At 43.0% G+C, this 22,914-nt stretch overlaps 2 non-coding genes across 2 annotated transcripts; both read left to right on the forward strand.

Moving 5' to 3' along the window:
• The first annotated feature begins 4,656 nt into the window (after nucleotides 1–4,656).
• On the forward strand, nucleotides 4,657–4,729 carry TRNAV-CAC (transfer RNA valine (anticodon CAC)). Its single transcript has one exon. It is a non-coding gene; the product is annotated as a tRNA-Val (tRNA).
• A 5,234-nt stretch (nucleotides 4,730–9,963) lies between these two features.
• TRNAI-AAU (transfer RNA isoleucine (anticodon AAU)) lies at nucleotides 9,964–10,037 on the forward strand. Its single transcript has one exon. It is a non-coding gene; the product is annotated as a tRNA-Ile (tRNA).
• Nucleotides 10,038–22,914: the final 12,877 nt, after the last annotated feature.

Genomic DNA, 22,914 nt, shown 5'->3' on the forward strand with positions numbered 1-22,914 from the left:
GTTGGCGTCCTGCTGTTTCTAGTATTTGCCCCTGTCCTCCTCAGCAAGGACACTGTGCCTTAGTGTAGTGGTTATCACTGCATGTTACATGCAGAAGGCCCTAGTTTTGTTCCCACTAGATCCAACATAAACCAAGCACTGATCCCTTTGTCCTGGGTTTTTATTTCAGAACAGGGAGACTAAGAAGTTCTTTTACAGTCTTTGCCACCTGGATGATGCCTGCGGCAGTGGATTGTAGGGTTCTGGGGTCTTCCTGACATCTACATTCCCTCATTTCTTTCTGGCTACCATAAGGAGCCACCTGAAAGCATTTTCAACGAAGCCTGAGTGCCTATAATTGCCAAATATTCTCTGAACACAAAATTAATGGCTGATTTGGGGGACTATTGTGGAAGCTCTGGAAATATGGAATGTGCCAGCTTCAGCCAACAAAGAGGAGGCCAGGGATTCAGAGGGCCTGAGCAGGCCCTGAGTCCAGCACCATGGAGAGAAATTAATGCTCAGGAATAGAAGATACCTTCATCTCTGTCTCCCAAAAGTGGAGCTCATGTGGGTCCTGTCCCTTAGCTCCATATTCTGAGAAGCTGGAGCAGTAGAGGAGTGAGGATAGTGGTAAGTGAGCCAGCATTTGTCAGAACTTAGGAAGAGTGATCAGAAATAGCAACAGCTTGCCAATGAAGTTCTGGTCATGTCCTGGATGTGACATTTGTTTCTTCAGCTTAACCTCAGTAGATTGACATGGTCAGTGGTGAAATGAGAGACAGGGAAATTAGACATAAAAAATTATTTTTGTATCCTCTTTAGTATTTTAATCCAAATGTAAATTGTGGGTCCCATTCACCACCTTATTTTATTAATCTTTGAGGTTTCAGTGATGAAAAATCACAGTAAGTTAGAGATAGACCTAATTATACATATGGCAAATTAAGCACAGCATTTGCTTTCTCTCTATCTCAAACTACGCTATATGAAATATTAGGGATTTTTACTAAAATGGGACTCACTTTGACCCTTGACTTCAGGTTATCAAACCACTCTCCATTTAACAACCCAGTTTGCCAGCAATGCTCTGGAGAACACTCTTCCTTTTTACCATCTATACAGTGGTGTCTACAATATTGTCTCTCGAGATTTTTTTTCGACAACGGCAACAACAAAAATCACACTCTCCTTTTTTTAATCCTTACCTTCCTCTGGTGAGAGGAAAAGGAAAAAGAAAAATCTCAACTTCCACAGTCGTGAACCTCAACTCTAAGGAGAAATTTACTGAAAGTCTCTGGACATGACCTGAGAGAAAATGAAATCTTTCAAAGGCATGATTTCTTCCTCCTTTCCCACGAAGTCTCAGAGCAAAGGAGAAGCTGTTCAAACCCATAAAATTGGAGTGAATCTTGTCCAAGCATCTATCAACAGGGAGTGGAAGACTCAGCTTCCCAATCAGTGTGCAGATTCTTTTCCACTCCTGGAGGAAATTCCAGGCTGGCCTACTTTTTGTGTATGCTTTCTTGGTGACCTCAGGAACCAGCAGCTTTGAGGAAGTTGCTCTGCAGGCATCAAAGTTTTTTTGTTCTTACTATGGCTTTACTGCTTGAGAAGAAAAGACAAGCAAGGGTTAGGAGCTGCAGAGAATTACAAAAATTCTCTTAATTGTTTCTGCATTTCAGAACCTTCACATACTTGGAATGTAAGTGGCGTTCAATGAATGTTTGGGAACGAATCCTACAGTTTTAGGCCTGATGAGTGGCTCCTAGGGCTCCACGTTTTCTCCTAAGTGTTTTCAAAAACCCCAAGTTAGATACGGAGGAAGAGTGTGAATCTTTCCAGATGAGTGCTCCAGAAACTCTGATTATGGAAATACCTGGAAATAAAATTTGTCTCTCTAACAAAACAGATGATGCAGGCAGCTTTCTTAAAGCAATAAATGGCAGCAAATAAAAGCTTTACTGTTTGTCCCAACTCCCATGATGGAGGAACCCATTCAGATTTGGGGTCATGGACGTTCAGATCTGGGATCAGGGTCAGCTTCATGGGTGAGACCAGTGCAACTACACAGAACTTCACTTTCAGAAGGACCCTGTGCTTGGGAGTTAATGCTCTGAGGGCACTGTCTTGAAATTCTTAGTAATTTTGTCTTTGAGTTCGTATTTTGTAAGTGAAGTCTAATGAGACAGTGGAGCATGCACTTGGGGCTTGGACTTTGCATGTGGTCTGCCTTCTGCTGGCTCCCTGCCTCCCAAGGACATGTTCTTACCCACCTGCTCCTGCTCCCTAGTCCTGGGACACACCTGGCCTCCCCTCCCCTGCCTAGCCGCATGACTACTGCCACCCTACACCTCAGGTAGGGCCTGGGCTCTGGGTCCAACACTCCCACCAAGACTGGAGCAAGACAACACCACCTCTCCTTAGGTGGGCAGCCAGGTAAGTCTCACCTGCCCACCCCTATCTGTGTAGTGAGTGAGTCTTTGCGCTGAGGTTGCAGTACTTGCCATGGATTGGGGCTTCAGCCTGGGGGAAGGGGAGGTTGACTTCCCCAGCCCCAAATAGAGCACCTCTATTTTTATTTTGGACTAGGCCCAGCAAATTATGTAGCCAGTCCTACCTGGGATAATAATAATCATCCATACCATGTGGCAAGCACTTTTCAAAGGGCTTCTTACATTGGAGCATCCAAGGCACAAAGAGGCTAAACAATTTGCTCTAAACAACAAAGCAAATAAATCACAGAATTGACATATAGTATAAGGCCGGCTTCCGAGTTAGTGCCGCTGGCGACTTCCGTACTGCCTCTCATCCTCCAAGACCACCCTCTTGTAAGGATTTTTGCCTTCTTTGAACTTTCCATAAATTCTCAAGTCAGGTATTTTAAGTCTCACTTACCTATTTTAATTTTATGTATATAATATACATTATTTTTAATTTTTTTGCTGAGGAAGATTCGCCCTGAGCTAACACCTGTGCCAATCTTCCTCTACTTTGTATGTGGGTTGCCACCACAGCATGGCTGACAAGTGGTGTATGTCCCCACCCAGGATCTGAACCCACAAACCTGGGCCTCCGAAGCAGAGCACACGGAAATTTAACCACTAGGCCATGGGGCTGGCCCCTATAATTTTTTAATATATAGTTTTCTATAGTTTCTTGGTCAAATCTAATTATTAAAATAACTAAATTTGTTAAATTACTGCTACGATTTTTACTTTTTTGGATTTTGTGCCTTTATCTGATGCATCATTTTATTCCCACATATTAACAAAGATTTTATCCCTTAATGAGTTATTCTTTTTTGACAGTTTGAAAATGTTTTATGATCTATTTAAAAGTGTGTTCCAGTGCACTCTGGTTATTTTTCTTACATAAATTTAAAAATACAGGAGATGTTAATTACTGATCCACCCATACCATAGGTCTCGAATACGTATGTAAAGAAATGTGAGAATTTAGGTGGAAATGTGATAAGCTGAGCTGACTACAAACATTAATTCAAAAACACGCGCGTTTGTAAAAAAAAAAAAAAACAATCCCACACAAATATGAAACTGTTAAGGGAAGCACAATCTTTGAATAATATAGAAAATATTAGAAAGAGAAAGTTTGCTCTTTTTTGTTGTCGTTTAACTAAAACACTGTAAGCGAATATGAATTATACAAAATGATCACAAGTCATGCTGGGCTGTTTTCCGGGATCTGCACAATCCCCTGGGTGCGATTTCCTTCTGTTTCTCTTTTAAGTCTTGGATACACAGGCACCCCACAAATTGGAAATCCAATGTCGTCCTGAAAGAATTTCTGAAGGGTCTCATTTTCCTTGCGATGGTTCTCTGAGTCTTCCGATCTCCCTTGCCCGCGCGTTCAGGGCCGGGTGTGGACGCCATTCAGTCTCCCTGACTTTTCGCCTCAGATTTCCCGGGTGACCTCAAATCCCGCCTGAGCGAATCGCCGCCTTCACGGGCAACAGACAAGGTCTCCTTCCGAGCCCCCAGCACTGCTCAGGTTTAGAAATGTGGTTCCAGTCACCATTCCAAAGGCCGCGGGCAAGATCTTGGGGACCGTGGTCCGCCTTTCAGTCATCACAGTGTCCTCCTCATGTTATAACGCAGTGACAGACGTGGAAACTGAGCATGCACGTTCCATATCAGCACCGGGCTCTGAGTCCAGTCACAGGAAGCCCGACCCTCCCTCCCCATTCCGAGTCCTCACACCGCCTGGCAGGCAGGTGGGCACATCCCCCTCCCCGCCCCTCAGTTCTATCGGTCAAACACTGCCCGGCACAGAATGGGCAGTTTCCAGAGTTCAAGTCCACCGGATCCTGATTATTTTGTGAGATCGTTTTCTGGCACCCAAAAGATGGATATCACAAAACCTCCTCATGTCAGATAAATCACTAAATAGGACAAAATCCAGGAATTTTTCTGAAATCTATTGTACCCTGAGGCTGTGTAAAATTTCTGTCCTGCGTTTAGAACGTGATTCTTCCCTGAGGCATAGTATTTCCTTATTGTGATTCATTGACTCGCATATTATTGATTTGAATAAATAGAAAAGCGCAGTAATCTTGATAATTTCTTGAAAGAAAAGATTAATTCAATGTTACCAAACCTGGGCTAGCCAGAAAAAGTGTCTTCTCTGTTACAGAAAAAAAGACGTTATGACATGGAGGTTTCCGTAGTGTAGTGGTTATCACGTTCGCTTCACACGCGAAAGGTCCCCGGTTCGAAACCGGGCGGAAACACCTGTTCTTCGGAAAGCCAAACTTTTGTGGATTCTGCTAAACTTTCTAGTGGAAGTGTGTAAAATTGCACCACAGTAGGATCCTTGTGTTCTTTGCTCTCGGAGTGTGGGGTGTCAATTGATTGCGCCGCCTGAGGGGATGTGAAGGGATCTTGTCTCCATCTTGTTACGAATCCGAAGTGCCCCCCTGAGGGCTGTCAGGATTTCTAAAAGGAAAAGATAGAAACCCAGCGTAACCGAAAGTCCACGGCCACTCGGATGGACATTACCAGTTTCCAGCATTTTATTTATCGCTAGACAAATATTTTCAGGTATCACCTGACTTTTGGAGATGATGGAGAAGAGAAGTATGGGGGTCTCGTGGGGAGGGAGATGGATAAGATTCTGCAGGGAGATCTCAGGGGAGCAGAGCCCACTGCTGACTCTGCCTCTCCTGACGACTCCTTCCCTGGATGCTCCCACCGCCTGGTCCCCACGAAGACCTCAGGAGCTCGGTTCACAGCCAGCTTGGTCGCCGGCCCTTGCGCTAGGGCGTGTTTCCACCCAGGGGCGCGCTTTTGTGGAAAGCTGGGGTCTGGCGGAGCCCTGAGTTGGACCCGCCCCTCCAAGTCAAGACTTGGTTCAGAACGCTTACTCGTTGCCAGGAGTGCCAGGAGCTCAGCTTCAATGGGATCAACGCGAAGTTCCACTTCGATCCAGGACGCTCCAGGTGGATTTAGACAGGATGAGGGTGTGTTTCCCTGCATGTCTGTGCACTGTGGTCCTCGCAAGTAACCTGGACGTGCAGATGCTCTTGTTGGACATTTCCCCGGGGACTCAGCACCCAGCTCAGGAGATCGTTGAGCTCTGACCAAGACCATTCCCCGTGGGAGGAGGGAGCCCACCCGCTCTATATAAGTGGGGCCAGTTGCTGTGTTTTTGGGAGGTGAGACAGAAGATGAGGAAAGGTTTACTACTGACTTGGTTGTGTGTGTTAGTCTCATATTTTACTCAAGAACCCAAACCATGCACGGCAGTCTTTCTTTTCAACTGGCTGAGTAGTCCAGGGGCATCCTGGTGTGGGCTCACAGCCCACATAAGTAGCTCAGCTTTGGCTCATGTTCAACTCAACAAGAAAGTCCCTTTTGCTGGTGCAGGAGCCTGGACTTGGTAAAAATGTAAATCGATTTACATCATTAGGAAATATATTCAGGCTATTTATTTATTGTTTTGCTTCTTAGGCCACTGTCTTTTGTCTTCAAGCCTAACACTAAAGTGCCTCAGTTGGGAGTGTTAAATAGGTTCTCAAATGAATCTCTCTAACACAGTTCTATCAGGCTACCAGCACTGGAGAAGCGCTAATGCACTACTTCCCATCCTGTAACATCTCTGAAAGATAGCAGTGAAGGAGGAATCCTCCTAATGGGCAGAGCTTTGCACAGTCTACCTAGTCATCTCCTTCTTTCGGATGTCAGAATAGACATGAACTCATGCAGAGTGACTAATATTTTGGCTGGTTGGTCAGAGAGGGCACAAAGTGTGAAGATCTTTCTATCATAAGTTACCTTCCACCAGAGTGCATGCACCACAGAAAGAGTACTAAACAACTAAGGAACCAGAATGATTCTGCCAGCGGTTGTCACCCAGCCTTAGTAATTAGCAACTCCAGGGCTGGCAAATTGGTCACATGAGTGGAGTAGCCTGGTGGCAGAGATGGGCCCAATAACAAGAAGTGCCACTCATGAAGGCTGATCAAGCTACTGCCACTGCCAAACATTGAACCTCCAACAGTACAGACAAATGCTGAGTCCTTCATGCAGCCCCTCTCCGGAGGAGACCAAGCAGCTATTTGCCTCTTATTAGTTTACTCAGGAAAGTGAGAAACCAGACCAACCAGAGTCCTAAAGAAGATATTCCCAGATGGGACGAATTCATTATGTGAAGGAAGTGCCTCTAAGCAGCACAAATGGGGGACTGGGATGGATGTGATGGGTGTTCCACCCAGAACCACCCCTTTCTAGTGCAAGACACTCATTTCTCCCGCAGCCTGAAGTGTTGTTTGCTGATAGATCAGAGCTGAGCTCCTCGCAGGAATTGCTCTCAACTAAAAGAAGCTACTTTGTCTGAGGTTACACCCTCTCTGTGGGAGCAGCCTACATCTAAAGACACATCTCTGAGTGGATTCAACAACTCAGTTCCTGTGTCTCAATTCAGGACAACTCTGAAGGGTCATTGCAGCTCCAGAGCTCCCTGTGGGCTTGGCTGAGGCCTCTGTTGCAACAACATCACAGTTCACACATTCTCTGTATCCTCTGAATTCCTCCTGTATATTGCTCCTGGAAGAACTTCCCAGTAAGCTTCCTTCATAAAAACTACACCTCAGAGACTATTTCCTAGAGACCTCAATCTAATACATTCCTCTAGAGTTAACGTGCAAAAGATGTTACTAAAGGCATTATTTTAAAGCATAAGTCATATTTGCCTCTCCTAAGATCAGAATTATCCAATAGCTTCCCATTGGACTTGAAGTAATGCCAAATTCCCAAGATCTCCTACAAGGTCCTACCCATTCTAACCCTCCACTTCTCTCTGTCTCATCTCTATTGTTCTCTCCCTCACTTGTGCTCTGGCAACATGGGTCCTCTTGCTATTCCTCAAACATTCCATGCAAGTACCCACCTTTGGACTTTTGCACTGGCTGTGCTCTCTGCCTGTAAACCCTCACCACCTTCTTTCAGCCAAACGTGTTCCCACAATCTTAATAAGCCTACACTGACAAGTCTATTTAGAATTCCAACCTGCTTCCAACACTACAATTCCCCCTATCTAACTCTATTTTTTAAATCACATTTAACAGCCCCTTATTTATTATATGATTCCTCTTTTTTATTATGTATTTTAGTTGTATCTGTTTCAACCCTCTATGAGGGCAGACATTTTGTTGGTGGTGGTGCTAGTAGTAACGTGTTGTTGCTATAATTCCCTAATGCCTCGCAAGTGCCTGAACCTGGGAGATCTTTTTAAGCTGCAAATCTGTTCATGTGACTTCTCTGCCTAAAATCCTTCCATAGATTCCCACTATAAGTGAGCATAAGTGAGGCCATTTTGTTACACTAAATGGCCCCAGCCCCTCCTCTGTGTGACTACTAACTGCTTTGCACATACTCTAAAAGATTCACATGCTCACCTGTTTTATGGCCTCCACTTAACGTATGTACTCCCCAATAGCCTGATGAATTAAAAATTTTGTTCCATGAATTTCTCTCCAGGAACAGGCTGACCACAGGTGGGAAACACACCTACAAGGTACCCGTCTCAGCTGACAGAAGAATGGAACAATGTGACGTCTGGAGCCCGTCATGCCTGGAGACCCACATCCCTGGACCCCCTCCTCACTGCCCATTTTCCCTATATAAGTGCCTCAAGATTTCGCAGTCTTTGAAGATGGGTGTTTGAGACATTACTCACCTGTCTTCTGATTTGCCAGCTAATCTAATTAAACTTTGTTTCTCGATCTCTAACTTGTTGTGATTAATTCGCTCAGATCACGGTGAGTAGAGCCAGCCCACTGCTCGGTATCACCATTGCTGTTAGAATCAATCAAAAATCCTTAACTTAGCCCATAAATAATGATCATACTTAGTTTACACCTGATGTAGATCAATTAATGTCTGTTAATTATTTTCAGCATCCCCTTTACCAACAAAAGTCCCCTGATTTAGAGATTGTGTTCCACCAGAGAGTTGGGCATCATCTACATGGTCTCTCCTCTTCCGGCCTCATCTCCTACTACTCTCCCCCACCACCGTGCAGTTCAGTCTTACTCTCCCAACACACTGGCACGTCTTAGCTCCTCTCCCCTCAGGTGTTTTTGCCCGTGCTGTTCTCTGAGGTGTGAAAAAGGAAGCCACTGCCCGACCCTTCTCCCAGCTCTCCACTTAGCCCCTTTCTGCTGCCGTCTGATTCTGTTACATTCCCTTTGTCAAACACCATTAACTGTGCCCCCAAGTCTCACCTACCTGAGATAAGGTAGTATTTCCACAACATAAAAGCCCTCAATGTGGATTCCTCTACATCTTCACTGACTGTCTAGTTTTTCTTCAGACCTGTAGCACGTAGCAGGGAATTCAGAAAGAAGGAGCAGCAGGAAATGTGTCCAGGATCCTATTCATTTGTGCTCAGTATAGTGAAAACAAACAGGCAAACAAAAAGAATACTGGGCTCAGCCGTCTGAAGCAGAATCAGACAATGTCCATCAAAATTGCCAATGCACATATTCTTTGATGCTGTTTTCCCACCTGTGCAAGGTATCATGACACACATGAGATACAGTGTATGTTCATAGATATGAACAGTGTTTGCAACAGCAGGGTGGGAAAGTTAAACTAAGTCTCTATTAAACTGTGACACATTCTGTATAATTGAATACTATACAGATTTAAATGAAGATGAAAAACTCTTTTCTGTTTTGCTCTGTAAAGATCACAAAAATACATTCTAAGTAAAAGATTAAAAAAACAATACAGAGAAAAAATGTGAATAAAATACCACTAACTGTAAAGAGAAAAAAGAAAATATATTTGTATAACTTTATGGATTTAAAATCTCAGGAAGAATAAATGAGATACTGAAAACAATGGTACCATTTTGAGGGAACATAGAAACGTTGGGCACACAGAAAAATTTGGTTTAATGGCCTCTGGAATGATGACCAGAGCCATGTTTCTAGAACTGGGAAGGACCGAGATCTCCGAAGTGACTTCCATTTGTGGTCACTCCGGAAATCTGAGGCAGCAGGTAAATGGGAAGGCTGCCAAATATCGGCCAAGTCTGACTCTGGAGGTGCCTGGGAGATTCTGGAACAATCAAGATTCAGACCCTTGGGAACACTCTTCAGGCACAGAGTTTTATCTGTTAGCGGCTTTTCCGAAGCCTGGTCTCGCTCGTAGTTCAGGGGGTCAGATTCGTTATCTGCACGTGCTGATCACCAGCCATGTAGAGAGCAGCAAATACCTCCAGGGATTCCTGGGCCATTAGTCGCAGTTTGAAAAGTTTGTTTCCTCTTTCAAGTGTATGAATGCGACTTAAAACCAATGTTCGCTCTTTCTTTTGTTTTAAGAGAAAGAGTCTGATTCCTTTTACTAAGGGTGGAAAGCAGGGAAGAAATTCTCCTAAGGCAAACAACACTAACAATTATTTTGAAGGTAACACTTTAAAAAAAAAGGGAAAAAGAAAAGGCAGCGCCCCAAAGTCAAGGGCCGGTTAGCTCAGTTGGTTAGAGCGTGGTGCTAATAACGCCAAGGTCGCGGGTTCGATCCCCGTACTGGCCAGTGACCTTTTTTCCCACCTTGAAAAGGACGCGGTTCATCATCCTCAGAGGACGCTGTTCATCATCTTCAGAGAAACTTGCTTCCTAACCTGTTAAAAGTAGGGAGTAACTTACAGTGCTGTACTAGGTTCCCAATCCATCGCCCTCATTTTCCCTTAACCAACTCAGTTCCTGGCTTCCCAGAAGTTGAACAATTCCTCAGTCACAGTTCTTCCAAGACCAATGCAGAGAGGGATGCAGGGGCAGAGATCCCAAGAATGGGAGCTTTGACTAATGGAGGAAAAAAAGTGGAAAATATTTCTGGCAACTTTTTGTGAAAAACATATTTGATTTTAAATTGTCTTTCCAAAGCAGTTTTGCAACCAACATTTCTCAAATCATCAAGAGATACAAAGTAAAGAGAAGTTCTTAAAAGTTGTTCTTTCCACGTCTCTGAAGATTCTTTGAGATTTCACTGAGAGCTGAGATGACCCTGTGAGGAAGCACCATGGAAGGGGAAGGACTGGTCCAGGAAACGTCCTTTCCCTACGTGTCTGTATCACTTTGAACAAGAAGCACAGAACACAGACTTTTTTTTTTTTTTAGGACAGGAGTCCAAACTGGATTCTTGTGATCAATATATAGCCATTCATCTTACATCATTGCTTCTCACTTGAAAGGACAGTTAAATATCACTGGTACCTCTGACCTTTGTGGGTAGTCTTTCCCCTGCCTGGTCTATTTTCCCTGCCTGCATGCCATGATCAGTGTTCAGCTCAATGGGGAGCTCTTTCTGGAGTTTTCTCTTCTCACAGCTCTCTCCTTTTTGCTACTCTGTCCTGCCAACTCCAGCTCTCTTGGTCTTCTGGACCATCAGCTCCCTCTCATCAACTCAGGGAGTTCACCAGCCTCTGCCTGGGTTCCCCTTCCCTGCATGGAGGCCTAGAAACTCTCTCAAGGCAGTAAGTTGAGGCTCACCTAGTTCTCACCTCATTTTCCCCCAAGATGACTTCATTTGTTTCTTTCTTTCAGGGATTACTGTCCTACTTTGTCTGATGTTTGGTGTCTTAAAAATTGATGTTTCATATATCTTGTAAGGTTTTGGTTCTTTCAGGCAAGAGGGTAAATCTCATCCCTGTTATTCCATCTTGGCTGGAAACAAGTCTCCCTACTATTGGGAGGATGAAGAGGGGATTGTTAAGTCCTCTGCTGTTTCTACTGCAGGTTGCGGGAATTTGGGAGTGGAGAGGGGCCCGTTGGTAAGTGCAGGGGCCTTTGAGCGGTTCCCATTGCCTTTCTGGCAATCCGGGGGCCCCAGGTTGCTTGTGGCATGCAGTCTGCACAGACACTGGACTGGGTCTCCAGGCTCCAACTGGGTCAACCTGTCCGGAGGGTCCAGGCTATAAGCCTCAGCATGGATCAGATGGTCTTCTCCCTGGTTTCCTGTGTGCCAGGACTGGTTATGGAGGAGAAGGGTGCTTGCGGGAGGGCAGGGCCTAGGACCAGGGGTCCTGAGAGGACAAAGCAACCAAAATGGGCATTCAGATCTCTGTTGGGCTGGCAGGCTGAAGGTGGGAATTTTCTGATAAGGGGATCTGACACTTGGGGTATATGGGATCTGTGCACTTTTTCTTTGTTGTCACCTTGCCCTTCACCTGCAGGGAATGCTGGTCGTCCTCCTAGGAGGTCTGGCAGTGATTGCCACCTGACACTGCCTCAGAGGCTGTGAGTGGATAAATACATGGGACCCACCCGCACCTGAGTCCACTGGAGTGACCCCGCTCAGTCCCTGGCCTAGGCCACCCCTTTCCCTGCCCACATCAGAGGGTACGGAGAGATGGGATGTGGCTGGACTTACTTGTAGACCTGATGGATCCTGAAGGGAACGAGATGTTCACCAATGATCTTTAAATTACCTTCCCTGTAAAAGTCACATTCCATCTGTGCTGGTGTTGTTGTTAGAAAGAGGGTTTTGTGTACTATTAGATTTTCAAATTCTCAGGAGAATAAGTACATCCTAGTTGACTCTATTTGGTCATAAATATTTAGCTAATTACATTAGGCCTTATGGTATTTGTTATGAAAATTGTTGATCTTGGTTGCCCTTTAATTGTATCCAGATAAGAAGACTTATGTTCACCATTTCAAGTAGTTGATTTTCTAACTTTAAAGTATTTGGAGAAAATTTAATCTACCATTTTTAGTACATGCTCAGAGCACTTCCTTATCTTTATTGAGAATAATTTTGGTATCCAATATTGTACATCAGTTATGCACCTTTTTCAAAATCATAATAATGATTTTTTTCATTTTATTTACCTTTTTATTTACTTTCTCTATGTCACTAATTATATTTCATTTAAAGGAAGTAATGTGAAGATTCTTTTTAGAAATAAATCTGTATAAGATATATGTGAGTGGAAATAAAGAAATCACATTCACTAAATCACAATGGTTGGGTTCCAACTATTTTCCCCAGGGGATTTGAAGCCTGGAATCAAGAAGGATCCGCATCACGTGTTTACAGAAATGGCATCCTCAGGCCTGGTCACGCGGGCCTCTTTTCCCTGTTCCTTCACCTCACCTCGTGCCTCTATCAACTCAAGCCTCCAGCCACCCTGCCCTCTTCCAACCTGGAACAGAAGGGGAACCCTCTCCCTGACCCACCCAGGCCATTACATTCAGGCTGGAAACTCTCCAGGTCCTGCAGGCAGGGGCAGAATAGGGGGTCTCCATTGCAGAGGAGGAGAAGGACCCCCAGGAGAGGCCTCCTAGTCGTTGAAGCCAGAGGGATATCTAAGAGGCGAGCTCCAGGAGGTAGGCCAGGAGGATGACGACTGAGAGGTGACAGTAGGAATTTCAGTCTCTGGAGAGGAGACTGTCAGGCGAAAATTGTAAGGAAGGGAAGGACACAGAGAGAAAGAAAACCCCTCTCACAACTTGTCTGAGCTCAGGTTTATAGATTTTTCTCCCCACACCTCTCATCAACGATATTCTGTGGATGAATTTCTTCTCATATCCCATGAATTCATGTTGTTCCCCAGGGAGGGACTGGGGCTGAGGAGGGGGAGTTCTTTATGTTTCACAAGTGCAAAGGCCACACCTGCGTTTATAAGGCATGAGAGAGATGATTCTTTAGACAAATGAAAGAATTGTGGTCTTATTCTCCCCTCTTCCCTCCTCCCAAGAGTCAAGTGGAGGCTGCTGTCCTCCCTTCTGCTGCCTTCCCCAGAGGCCTGGGGGATTCTAAATATGACTCTGAAAAGGCCTCCAGGGAAGGTTTTGCGCCTGCAGCCTCTCCAGACTTCAACCCACTCTACACCCTATACAGGGGTGCCTGGTGCAATTTCCCACAACCCAAGGAAGTAAAATGTTGGCCCCAGGCCTCCCCAGCCTGTGAGTACAAAGGAACCCCTGCCAAAGGTAATAAGGATGGGACCCAGGGGGCAAAGGTAAGGGTAGGAGGACCTGGCATAAGGCTGTCAGGGTCAGAGAGGTCGAGCCAGAGGTCCAGTAGGGAGACCTAGGAGCTGGGCACCTGTATGAAGAATTAGGGGTCGGCCTTGGGGAGGGCAGACAGCAGGTGGACGTTCTAGGGGCACAAGGCTTGGGTATGTTCATGTGAAACTTCTTTACGAGGGAGACAAAGTAGGAACCACCTGAATGTCCAACAAATAAAGTCTAGTTAAATAAATTATGCTGCAGTATAGAATCAAATAAGTTAGAGAAGGCAGACTTTTATGTATTGATGTTTGCAGTGTGTCCAGGACAAACAAGTTTAAAAATTATGTAACATTATGTTTATTGGACTTTATTTATGTATGAATATAGCTATAGGTGTGTAAATAAAGTTGTTCCATAGGCTTAGAGCAAGGTTAAAAGAATATAACCCAACCTGTTAATAAAATGGTTATCTCTGTGTGGTACTGGAGTGGGTTTGGAGGCAGCTCATTCAATTTTCCTTTATGGTTTCGTATCTTCTACAAAGATTATAGACTATAAGAATCCATTAAGATATTTACTAATTTAAATAAAATGAATTTAAAAAATATCAGTGAATGAAGGATTTGCATTTGGAGGTGGAGGCTGAGATGTGGGAGGAGGCAGCTGGAAGAGCTCAGAGTGTCCATGGGTGAGTCCTGAACAGGGATACGGACCTCAAACTCAGGCCACAGTTCAGATGTCAGGTAGGAAGAGAGGGCAGGGCATGAAAGTATGTGTAGATGGCGACTTCCAGCCTTTTTGTATGCATAACTGGAATGATCATGGTGGTGTTGATATAGAGGCCACCTTGGGGGTTAGTCAGGGAGTGTCAAACACCTCAGTTTGAGAGGCTGCTGGTAATGTGACCTATTACTTGCTGTGAGCCCCTGAGCAAGTCTCTAAAAACTGTAAGTCACAGTTTTATCATTTTTAAAATATATGTATATCACAGGTCTCTGGTGTGTAATTATTTATTACCTAAGTGAACAAAGCACTCAAGAAATTCTGGCAATTATTAATGTTCTTTTTTCCCCCAAAAGACTGACAGGAGGCAATCTGAGGCAGCTTAACTCTCCTCTCCACCCATCCACAAAACCTGGCCTCCATCAGTGTCTGTCAGTTCAGATCCTAGACCTGGGGCTCATGTTGGCTCTGAGAAAGTGGCCTCGTTTCTGAGGTTGGTCATACTGACTCCTGAGTGTCCTGGCCTCTGTCTCTGGGGAGGAGGACCCGCTGCCCCGGAGCTAAGGGACAAAGACGTTCTAAGGCGGTCGTGAGGGGAATCGAGCTGGAGGTCACAACCTTGTTCCTCTCAACATGTTGTCAGCCAATTCATTGGGTTTGCAGTGTTAAGACATCCCATTCTGGACATGTACGGCTAAATGTGTAAAGAGGGGGTTCTTAAATCTTCATGCTTTTCCTTCCGTTTAAGAAATATTATTAATATTGTTGACACTTTTAACAGAAATGAAGACAAAAGTAATTCTCGGAGTCTAGACGTAGAAGTACTTATTTCCGACAATACTTCTTAAAGCCAAGCGAGGGAGACCACGTCAAATAACGATGGTTAGCTCTTAGGGTTCTTAATTCGATCTGGAGCCACACTACCTGGTTTGGATCCCCAGCTCTGACATTTCCTAGCTCCAGGCAACGTTTCTTCATCTGTAAAATGTATAAGATGATGATGATGATGGTGAGGGTGATGTTTACCACATGGGATTTTGTAGAATTCAATGAGAATTAAGCTGAAAGCTTCTAAAGGGTACCTGGCTCTGTCTGCGCTTTACCGTCAGTGCCCAAAGGGGGCGCGCAGTCCTCCAATTCTGGCCTCAGGTACTGAAAATCAGAAGACTTCAAATTCCACTGGTCCGTTCTCCTTGAGCGAGAATGGAACCCAGTAAACTGCTTGGAGGACAGCTCTGTACTCTTGCACCACCAAAGAAATTGCTCAAAATTCCTCATTCAGCTTGTGCTGAGAATCCTCGCGCTCCGAGCCAGTTAAAGGCCAGCAGGAGGGGTTTACGAAGATGCTGCAACAGGACGCTCACCGACGCTCGTCGCAGAACAGAAATTTGTTCGTGGATTTTCCCAGTGCGGTCTCCTGTGTGTGTGCGAGAAAGGAATGTGCGAGGCGGGGGCGGGGAATCTTCTCGGAGTCCGTTTGGGAGTCTCCCCGGCTCCTCCTTCCGGCTGGTGAGAGCTGAGTAAGAGGACGGTGGGGTGTCCTCTGTCCTCGCTTCCTCTTCGCCCCCGGAGTTGCGCTCCCAGGGCTTCTGGGATCCTCCTCCAGCCTCTCGTCCAAGCACGTTTATTTCAGTTTTCTCTAATGCCAGCGTCTCTCCTCTGATTTCGGTAACATCTTTCCGTAACGCGTCCGCAAAAGTGCCAGATATCACTCTAGTTAAAGATGAGTTTCGAGAAAGATAATAAGACCTGATAAAGAAGCAGAGTGAAGGACCTCAGGCCTCTGCCTCAGGTTCCTCACCTGTAAAACAGCGTAATGGTCCCCATCTCACAGGGTGGTTCTGAGCCTTAGATGAGTTGACAATACAGAACACTTGTCACAATAAAACCTGAAACACCATAAGGATGCAGTCTCCTTCAAGGACTTCACTTGTTTTCTAGTGTAGAACTAGGGACCCCGGGGGAACAAGTTTCCAGAACCACTTGGGGGTAATGAGGGGGTGGAGGGGGTATTCCTGACATTTGGAAGTCAATGTTCTCCATTAAGACTCTGGTGTGAAAGGTGTTGAGTGCAGCATGTAGGAGATAATGGTCCAGGACTTCATCTTAGAGGAGGAAAAGCAGAATGGTGCAGATCTCTCTGCAACATAGTGATTTTTTGGCTATATACCTAAAAATGGAATAGCTGGATCATATGGTAGTTCCTTTTTTAATTTTTTGAGGACCTCTATACTGTTTTCCATAATGGTTCTACCAATTTACAATCCCACCAACAGTGCACAAGGGTTCCCTTTTCTCCACATCCTCCCCAGCATTTCTCTATTGTCTTTTTCATGATAGCCATTCAAAGAGGCATGAGGTGATTTGCATTTCCCTAATGGTTAGTGATGTTAAGACCCTTTACGTATACCTGTTGGCCACTTGAATATCTTCTTTGGAAAAATGTCTATTGAGGTCCTTTGCCCTTTTTAAAAAATTAGATTATTTGTTTTTCTGCTACTGAGTTGTATGAGTTTTTATATATTTTGGATATTAACCCCTTATCAGATATATGATTTGCAAATAGTTTCTCCCATTCTGTATGTTGCCATTTCATTTTGTTGATCATTTCTTTTACTGTGCAGCATATTTTTAGTTTGATGTAGTCCCACTTTATTTTTTGCTGGTCTCATATCCAAAAAATCGTAACCAAGGCCCATGTCAAGGAGCTTTTTTCTGTTTCCTTTTAGGAGGTTAATGGTTTCAGGCCTTACATTTACATCTTTAATCCACTTTGAGCTAATTTTTTGTGAGTGGTGTAGGACAGGGACCTAGTTTCATTTTTTTACATGTGAATATCCAATTTTCCTAGCACAATTTATTGAAGAGACTGTCTTTGTATGATTTTATTTTTATGAAATTTCCACAAAGGGCAAATCTATAGAGACAGAAAGTAGATTACTTCATGGATTGGAAGACTTAATATTGTGAAGATGTCAATACTCTCCAAAGTATGGACAGATTCAATGCAATCCCTATTGAAATTACAATGATTTTTTTTTGCAGAAATGGAAAAGCTGATCCTGAAATTCATATGGAATTGTAAGAGATTTCAAATAGCCAAAAACATCTTCAAAAAGAATGAAGTGGAAAGACTTACACTTCTCAATTTCCAAACTTACTATAAAGCTACAGTAATCAAAACAATGTTGTATGACATAAGGGCAGATATATAGACCAACGGAATAGAACTGAGAGTTCAAAAATGGATTCATATGTCTATGGTCAAATGATTTTCAACAATGGTGCCAAGACCATTCAATGGGGAAAGAATAGTCTCTTCAACAAATGGTGCTGAGACAGCTGGATATCTGCAGGCAAAAGTGTTGGGAAAGGCAGTCTATGTGCATAGTCTTTTGACACTTACTCAGCCACATAAGAATGGGGCTTGGGTCTGGAACAGTTCCGTACCAAGAGAGAAAGAGCCCACACAGCCTGTGCTGGGGTTATCACCTTGTGTGGGAATATCTTTTCCTGTTTCAGGTGCAATGTGTATTCCTTTGTTCTGCTTAAGCATGTACATCAGTGGCTCTCAGGCATGGCCCTAGCTTTCAGTATTTCAGAGTCCTTCTACTGCAGAATGAGAGGGGTGTACATAGGCCAATTGCCCTGTGTTGGCTACTGGGGGCACCTGCTAGCCATGGGAGACTGATGCACACTATTAGATCTGATCTTGCTCTGTCTTTTCTCTGAGAGTATAAGCATTATTCCATCCAGTGCTTGACTATGTTGTGTTTTCCTTGGTGACAACAATATCAAGATGCAGTGGGCAGAAGTGTTTGGACTTCTACTCTTGGTGGCTGGCATTGTGATGATCTTTGCTATCCTCCGTGTAGTTAGAGTCTTCCCTGGGTATTGGTAACAGGTGCATGGTGTTCTGCTCAACAAAAGAATCAAATTGGACCCCTCCTTCACACCATATACAAAAATTAACTCAAAATGTGCCAACAATCTAAAAATAAGCGCTAAAGCCAAAAATTCTTGAAGAAAACAAAGGAGTAAATGTTCATGACCTTGGATTTGGCAATGGATTCTTAGATATGATACCAAAGCAAAGCATAATTGACAAGAGAAAGAGTAGATAAACTGGACTCCATCAAAATTAAAACCTTTTGAGCACCAAAGTGCTCAAATAGAGTGAAAAAACAGCCTACAGAATGGGAAAAAAAATCTGAAATCATACATCTGATAAGTCTAATATCCAGAATATATAAAGAAGTTTTACAACTCAATAACAAAAGGAACAACCATTAAAAAATGGGCAAAGACTTCAATAGACGTTTCTCCAAACAAGATATACAAATGGCCAACTAATACGTGAAAAGATGCTCAAAATCATTAGTAACTAGGGAAATGCAAATCAAAACTACTGTGCTGTCACTTCACACCCACTAGAATAGCTATAGTAATAATTTTTAAGAAATAGAAAATAACAAGTGTTGGAGAGGCTATGGAGAAACTTGCACTCTCAAACATTGCTCCTCGGGGTGTAAAATGGCGCAGCTGCTGTGGAAAATAGTTTAGCAGTCCCTCAAAAATTCAAACGTTGAATTACCATGTGACCCTGCAATTCTACCCTTAGGTATATGAGCAAAAGAAGTGAAAACCGGTATTTAAACAAACACATGTACACACATTTACAGCAGTGTTATTCACAGTAGTCAAATGGTGAAATAAGCCTAAGTGCCCATGGATGGATGGATGGATAAACAAATTCTGGTATACCTATAATGGAATATTATTCAGCTATAGAAAGGAATGAGGTACTAGCACATACTACAATATGGAGGAACCTTCAAAACATTATGCTAAGTGAAAGAAGCCAGACACAGAAGGTCACATATTGCATTATTCCATTTATATGAAATATCCAGAATAGATAAATTCATAGAGACAGAATGCAAATTGGTGTTTCCCAAGGGCATAGGGGAAGGGGAGAGAGGGAGAAACCATTTAATGGGTAAAGAGATTTACTTTGGAGTGATGGGAATGTCGTGAAACTAGATACAAGTCGTGGTTGCACAGCATTGTAAATGTATTAAATGCCACTAAATTTTAGCTTTAAAGTGGTTATAAAATTAGAAAACAAACAAACAGAGAACAGGCATAATTTTTGGAGAAAGGGAGATCTCATAGAAACTGTGGTGTGTTACATGTTATATTTCTTGCAGTATTTGTTACTCATATTTTTGTGAAGTGTGGGCACACAGGTATTATCAGGAATAACTTAAGAAAAATTAATACCACACTTCTTTTTTTTAAAAAAAAGTAAATTAGTGTTGCCTGGGGCTGAAATGGGAATCTGGATTGACTGCAACTGGGCATGAGAATCTTTTGGGAGGTGACTGGAAATGTTCTAAAACTGGATTGTGATGATAATTGTACAACTCTATAAATATACTAAAGATCATTGAATTGTACACTTAAAAATGGGTGAATTTTATGTTTATACCTGGTATATACCTCAATAATGCTGATTAGAAAAAGTATAAATCAAGATTATGAAAGCACACAAAAAAAGCTATAATTAACACCATGCCAGATCACTGAAAGAGTGATACTTTATGGCATCCTAGGAACTAGTTGAGAAAATATCTGTTGTAAGAAAAACGTATTTCAGGCAAAGGGAGACAGTTTAGCATGTCCACAGCTTGCATAGGTATTTCTCCATTTCACACTCATCTATCCCGAGGCAGTAGATAACACCACACACTATTGTAGTTTCCACTGTGGCATATGAATTCAAATGGCCCTTTAAAATCAGTCTTGTGGCAAACAACTGTTCTTTGAAATTGTCCACAAAGGCAGCAATCATATCATTTTACCCATTAAAGAAGCATGGAGCAGGGCCGGCCCTGTGGCTTAGTGGTTAAGTGCGTGCGCTCTGCTGCTGGCGGCCCAGGTTCGGATCCCAGGCGCGCACTGACACACCGCTTCTCCGGCCACGCTGAGGCCGCGTCCCACATACAGCAACTAGAAGAATGTGCAGCTATGACATACAACTATCTACTGGGGATTTGGGGGGAAAAATAAATAAATAAAATCTTTAAAAAAAAAAAAAAAGAAGCATGGAGCAGTTCAAGAAGTACTCTGAGAAAAATTGCGACCATTAATATTATAAGTTCAATGATAGAATTTCAAAATCAATGCTTTAGGCTATCATTTCTTAATTCAGTAATACAAGAGATGAGAAAAGTGGATATTTTTACTGTCTTTGTATAATTATCTACTTAATGACCTTTATTGATGTTTCTTCATGTGGATTTGAATTACCATCTGATGTCACTTCCTTTCAGCCTGAAGCACTTCCTTTATTTCTCATAAGACATGCCTGCTACCAACAAATTATCTTAGTCTTTGCTCATCTGAGAGACCTTCATTTTTGAAAGATTGTTTTGCTGGATATAGGATTCTTTGTTGATAGTTTTCTTTTTTTCTTTCAGCATTTTGAATATGTCATTCCTCTGTCTGCTGATCTCCGTTGTTTCAGATAATAAGTGAGCTATTTTTTCTTATTGTATTTCCCTGGTCTATGATGATCATTTTTTTTTGTTCCTTTTTTCATGATTTTGTCTTTAGATTACCACACAGAGTATGAAGTATCTATGTGTCTATCTTTGTGTTTATCCTTCCGGGAGTTTGTTGAGCTTCTTGGATGTGTAGCTTGATGTGTTTAATCAAATGTGGGAAGTTTTTGGTCATTATTATTTTTTTTTTAAAGATTTTATTTATTTTATTTTCCCCCCAAAGCCCCAGTGGATAGTTGTGTGTCGTAGCTGCACATCTTTCTAGTTGCTGTATGTGGGACTCGGCCTCAGGATGAACGGAGAAGTGGTGCCCCGATGCGCACCCGGGGTCCGAACCCGGGCCACCAGCATCGCAGCGCACGCACTTAACCACCAAGCCACAGGGCCGGCCCCTGGTCATTATTTACAATATTTTTTTCTGCTTTTTTCTTTTTCTCTTTGTGGTAGTATAGTTAATGGTGTCTCACAGATCTCTGAGGCTCTGTTCTTTTTTCTTCATTCTGTTTTCTTTCTGTTCTCCACGTTGATAATCACTATTGATACATCTTCAAGTATATTGGTTCCTTCTTTTGACAGCTCACACCTACTGTTACATCCCTCTAGTGAAGTTTTTCTTTCTGGCATTGAATGTTTTTCTTTCCAGCGTTGCACTTTTCCACTCCAGATTTTTGCTTGTGTTTTCAAAAAATAATTTCTATTCCTTTATTGAAACTCTCCATTTGATGAGTCACTGTCATCATACTTCCTTTAATTCTTTAATATGATTTCCTTTAATTTTTTCAAAATATTTGTAATAGTTGCTTTGAAGTTTTTGTCTTCTAGGTTCAACATCTAAGTCTCCTCAAGAGGAGTTTCTATTATCTTCTTTTTCCTGTGTGTGTGGGTTACACTTTCCTGTTTCATTGCATGTCTCATAATTTTTGGTCGATTATTAGATATTTTAGACAATGTATTGTGTCTCCTCTGTGTCTGTGCACAGACTCAGTCAGCCAGGGATATGTGGGTGGCTTGAGTTCACGTCCATCTCTGTGGCACATGCACACATCTTCAGGTCAATGTGGGATTTGTGGAGATCTTAGCAAGGCCCCTATTCATAGCCACTTAGTCCTCTGATCTGTTGTTTGCTCCAAACTTGTTCAAAACTGAATGCTGGGGGAATCACTGGCCCTCCTTTTTTTTTTTTGCCACCGAGATTGCTACTTTAACGAACAATGTTTCTGATCAAGCGAGCACTCTCTAGTAGCAACAGCAAAGTTGCTATAAGGGAGCAGCCCTGGGCAAGAGCCTACCATAGATTTGCACTGTTCTTTCCTCAAGTTCAGTTGTTTTCACGAAGAAATCTTCTTAGTTTGCTCTATGCCTTTACACGTGCTGAAATGGAGGACTGCAGCAAGTGCCCAGTGAGGCTAGGAGAGGTCAAATGCCCTTCTACTCTGTGTCATTCATATTTATAGCTCTGTACCTTATATACACTAATTCCCTTGTCAACTAATTTCTTATGTGATAATAGACTTTTATTTTGGCCCCATTTCAAGTGATGTGCATCACTGTTCTTTCTCCTCTACAATGTTTGCCCAGAGTAGCTAGAAGTAAGCTACATTTTCATGTTTTCAATTGAAAATTTTCCATGCCAGGGCAGATCCCCACAAAGGTACTCAACAGTAAGACTTTCCACCACAAATCAGAAACTTTTTGTTAGGTCATCAAAATCCTTTTCACACCAATGAGGATAAACTTGTAGTTCATGTAGTAAGTTTCTTTTGCTGTTAATGTGGATAATTCAATTAATTTATTTCATAGTGTTACTGAGATTTTGGTTGTATCTCTCCACTGACTACATAGGTCCAAACTCAAAAGTGTTTCAATTCTGATTTCCAAAGGCATAGATGGGGATGGCTTTCATATACCCTGGCTACTTATTAGCCATGTGACCATGATGAGCTTACTTAAACATTAAGTAATACCTACCCCTCAGGAATGTGAGTACTACAAAGTAGGGAACATGATAGCTGGTAGATGTCTACTCTTTTCACTTTTCCAGGAGTGAGTTCCAGTGGTCTAATGGCTTCAGTAATTAGACCAGGGTAGTCTCACTCTTGGGGCACAGGAAGGCCTTGCAAGAAGTGCAAGAGCCCAGGTTGCCTCAGGCTATCAATTTTATAATCA

Source organism: Ceratotherium simum, chromosome 13 (assembly GCF_057802395.1).
Source record: "Ceratotherium simum simum isolate JZ-2026a chromosome 13, ASM5780239v1, whole genome shotgun sequence".
NCBI classification, from domain to species: domain Eukaryota; kingdom Metazoa; phylum Chordata; class Mammalia; order Perissodactyla; family Rhinocerotidae; genus Ceratotherium; species Ceratotherium simum.